Source organism: Gadus macrocephalus, chromosome 5, assembly GCF_031168955.1.
Source record: "Gadus macrocephalus chromosome 5, ASM3116895v1".
NCBI lineage: Eukaryota > Metazoa > Chordata > Actinopteri > Gadiformes > Gadidae > Gadus > Gadus macrocephalus.
The window spans coordinates 13,419,892-13,424,766 of record NC_082386.1 but is presented as its reverse complement, the minus strand read 5'-3'; positions in this window follow the sequence as shown (position 1 = coordinate 13,424,766).

The following is a 4,875-nucleotide window of genomic DNA, read 5'->3' as shown; positions in this document are numbered from 1 at the left end:
TTTGACCTAAGCTGAGACCTTAACGAAGCCCTGTTCCTAAGGAACATCTGTAAACATCTGCATCATTGAGTGTTTCCTTCCACCCCTCCTCCCCCCTCTTGTTAAACGGAAAACAAAACAACTTCCACCATGCTTGACCTCTGACCTTGTTTATCACTGAGGATTATCTCAGCGTCTGAGTTAAAAACCTATACTGCCATGCATTGCTAAGGGCCAGTGGCACTCAGGGGACAACAGAGAGCCCTTTTGAGGAGATGACAATGAGAGGCGAGGTGGGATGGGGTCAGGGTAGTCTGATACCGGCCCATTCAGCCCTTAATTGCTCATAGAGAGGCTATAGGGGCCTTCTGCACCCCCTCCCCCTATAACCAGAGTGAAAGGCCTGAGCCCAGAAAGGTAATTTATAACTGGCAGGCTGGGGTTACAAGGGGGGAGACTCTCCCTCTAAGTAGAGACCTCTCTCTCTCTCTCTCTCTCTCTCTCTCTCTCTCTCTCTCTCTCTCTCTCTCTCTCTCTCTCTCTCTCTCTCTCTCTCTAGCTGCTAACTTCTCTGCCACTTGCACCCCCCCTCTCCCCACCTATCCCAACTCCGCCGGGTGTCCTGGGTCAGCTGATGTGGGTCAGCTGCTCTGGGTACAGTGTTAATGAGGCTGCTGGCCGTGTCGTACGTCCACAGCCTACAGGGATGATCAGCGGAGCTCCTGACTGGTCGGGGGTGAGAGGGACGACAGGGGGGAGACATCTGTATTTTATGGATTTATGGTTCCATTTGTGTGTGTGTGTGTGTGTGTGTGTGTGTGTGTGTGTGTGTGTGTGTGTGTGTGTGTGTGTGTGTGTTTTTATTTGTGTGTTTGGATTGGAGGATGGTAGAGAGAGAGAGACAGAGAGAGAGAGAGAGAATGCGAGAGGGAGAAGGAGAGGAAGAGGGACAGAATGATATAGAGATGAAGGCAGACAAAAGGTAAAGAGAGTGCGGACAGGAGAACATCAAGTGTCCGGTGACGGCTGTGCAGGCCTGCGAGGGGCCAGCGAGCACATGTTCAGAGTGTGTGTCCCCCCCCAAGGTACATCGTGTTCCATAGAGGAGAGGGTTCAAAGTAATACATCAGAGGCTGGGCCGTGTGTGTGGGGGTCTGTGTGAGTGGGTGGGTGCATGTGTGTGTTTGTGCGTGCATGCGCGCGTGTGTGCCTCCCCATCAACACGAGGCAGAGGTTTCAGGTGTTTAGAACAACAGATTACTGCTGCCCGGGTCTAGAGGCAAACAGCTTTCTACAACAAAATACAAAAAAGAGAAAGCTGGAAACTTCTAATCACATGCTTCTGTACTTTTACTCAAAGTAATCTACTAATCTTGTAGCCCTAGTTAACTGCATTGGGGGAGTTAATACTACGTTCCAAATCCAATAAGGGTACATTTATGAACCATTCATTAACGTTAGTTAAAGCAGTAATTAGCTTTATTATATAGCATCATCATAGGGGCTGGGGTAGGGGTAGTGGGTAGTTTTGGTCCTGTTAACTAAGATGATCATTTTTTATTATTTAATCTGGTTGTGAATAAATTGGTTTGTTAACATGAACACCATTAGTAACCATGAACTCCATTAGAGGAGGATTATAAGACCATTGCCCTTCGATAAACTGTTATTCCATGCTTATAACTGCATTTGATCATGTTAATGGTTAATTAATTAACAACCCTATATTTAAATTATTGGCTATTATATATTGCTTTCCTTTATGTTTTTTTTGTAGCACTTTTCCACAAAATGTTTGAGACCGGTGGAAGAGTTAAAAAGGAGAACTTTTAACCTGGACCCTGTATCGCATCCTTCTGGGTACGAGTGACTCATAAAACACATGGTGAGCGAGAGCAGATCTCTCACGACCGATACGACCGCTGAGTGTGATAGCGCCCGGCCATACATCCTCTGAGAGGACTTGCTGCTGTCCCTGACGTGATCCAAGCTTTATTATAAGTGACAACATTATTGGAACGATCTCTACAGAGAACTACACCTTTATTCCTTCTACACCGTCTGTTTGTTTCTGTGCTCAAGGAGAAATTATCCTCCTAGATCTCTGGAGAGAGTCGTTGCGGGTAGGGGAAAGTGGGAGTTGAAGAGAAGACGGCCCGGAAGAGTTTGTTGTGTGACTGCAGACAGCAGTGTTCAGTGGTATCTAAAGATTTGGGTGAAGGATGGAGATTGCAACGACAACAGGGCTAACGCCTGCAACAACTCAATTTACAGAGCGCAGGATTTCAGAGCTGGACTATTTCTCCCCAGGGATACTTTCCATATTGTCGTCAGACACTGCATTCTGAGCCCGCCAGTGGGAGTACCTCAGAGGAGATGCGTTGACGGGCGATGGCCCCATCGGGTCACATCGCCGCAAGGCTGTTGAGGACTGAAGTGCCCTCGCTCAACCATGGACCAATCTCAGAAATGGTCCTCTGTATTAGTGACTTAATCCCAAAATCATGGGGACAATTTTTTTCAGGTATAAAATTCCAGCAGTTATCCGTTAAGGGCTATTTCATATACGCAGTTCATAGAAGAGAAAAATCATATATATTGCATTCAAATACGGCAAGGTTTATGGCGAAGCACTTCTGAGGGGATATTCACTTGTACTGAACCAAACAAGACACATCTACTTCTTCCACCACTGGTTTGCAATGGAGCCCCCTCCCTGTGAAAAAGGCGATCACAATGCCCGCTCCTCCAACTCTCCTCCATCCCTCCTCCACCCCACCTCCACCCTCCTCCACCAATCTTTCACTACTCCTCCATGCCTCATCCACCCCTCTTCCACCTCATGTCTGAGAGGGATGAGTCAAATGTTGTGTGTTTACAGTATGCTTTTATCTTCCTGGCCAGACTCCCAGCAGAGCAGTTGGGGGTCTGCGCCTGTCTGTCTGCCCGCTGGCCACCTCTAGTTCGGGGGGCTGAAGGAGGAGAGTGTGTGAGCGTATGTGGTGGTGAGTAGCGTGGATGGATGGGGAGGCCAGAAAGGAACGCCCGTGGTCTGTAATACAGTGCGAGGAGGGGGTTTATGGTGGTGACTATCTCACACATTAGCCACATTACCGACTCTCTTTCATCTGCAGAGGTTCCCTCGGAGGGAGGAGGGAAAAAAAGAGAAAGACGCTAACCACAAAGTTATTTAAGAGGGGCCGCAGTAAGGGGGTGGGGGGTTTCCACAGCGGCGGAGCAGCGAGGGGGCAGGGAGGCATGTGGTCGAGTGTGTGAAGTCAACCTCGAGGAATTTGTTGGTACTAATGACTTTTACTGTACGTATGCATCCTGTACGCTGTGCGCTACCTCTGTGGATGTCTTCACGTCTTCTGCCTGCGGGAATGCAGAGACCTTCTGAGTTGCAAATACGCAGAATCTTGAGTAATCCAGCGCATCCTATCCCTGTGATCAATTCACCTCCTTATGGGTGAGTGACAGTAGGGTCAATACTTACATGAACAATATTCATGTGGAAGTATTCCAAACCAGCGTAAACATCCCACTGTGAATCCTTTAGGGGTTGAACGTGATTGGTGGACAGATGCAGACAGACCTAACGACCCTAACATTTGATGAAGTGGACAGATTTACCCTGCAGATAATAAGCTATGCCACCCCCCCTCCTTCACTATAGCCCTGTTGTCACTGGGGGACGTTCTGAATGGCAGTTCCATTCTCTCCAGTGAAGGTGTTTTTCTCCTTTCTTTCTTCAGTCATCGCTCCAAAGAGAGCTAATTAAACAGAGAGAGAGGGAGAGGGAGGAAGAGATGGAGAGGGACAGCGAGGGAGGGAGGGAGCGAGAGAGAGCAGAGAGAGAGAGCGAGAGAGAGAGCGAGAGAGAGAGCGAGAGAGAGAGCGAGAGAGAGAGAGCGAGAGAGAGAGAGAGAGAGAGAGAGAGAGAGAGAGACCTCCGTCCCCCAAGACACCAGCGGTGGGCTGTATCTCCATAGATTACAGAGGGCCAGTGGCAGTCTCCGTGTCTAACCTTGGGGTCCAGGGCTCAGCTTCCTGTCCTGTGTTGATGTACGACGCCCGTGTCTGATGCCTAAACAATAAACACATGGCTTTGATATGGATGTAGAAACAATGCAGCGATACATATTGATTAATGCGGGGATAACCAACACGGGAGGGACGGCCCCATTGATTCCACTCATCCATAATCGGTGGGCCGCTTCGAATGGCGGGGGGGGGGGGGGGGGGGACGGACGTTGGAGCGTCGCTCTGCGGCCCCCTCGGACGGGGAGTATATTTATAGATCCGCCTTCCCTTGGATTGATCGTCGGGTGGGCTGTTCTGTATTGATCAGGGTGTTTCAGGAAACAAACACACACCGCAAGCTCAGGAACACACACTGTATACAGACAGGGAGGAGAAATACACACAAACACAAACAGGCTCCCCCCCGCCCACACAGACACACACACACACACACACACACGGCTACACACCGTGTCCCGAGGTGTGATTTAGAATCAGCGTGAGGCTCTGGAGGAACAGGTTGACATTCTGATGAGGGGCTGTGAACTGGAGATCCTAGAGAGGATAAATGACCCCCTGGTAAAAGCGAGGTCCTGCTCGTTGCTCCTCTGTTTCTTTAATGCGGTATTATTTTATTCATCACTTCCTTTATCAGGCTGAGGTCTCGGCCCGTCGTACGCCATTACGCCGCCGCCATGCCGCCTTTTAATCCTCTTGTTTTTAGTCAGTGGAGCCCATCGTCCTCAACGGCCCTGATAATAATGTTTCATTGGTTGAGAGAGAGAGAGAGAGAGAGAGAGAGAGAGAGAGAGAGAGAGAGAGAGAGAGAGAGAGAGAGAGAGAGAGAGAGAGAGAGAGAGAGAGAGAGAGAGA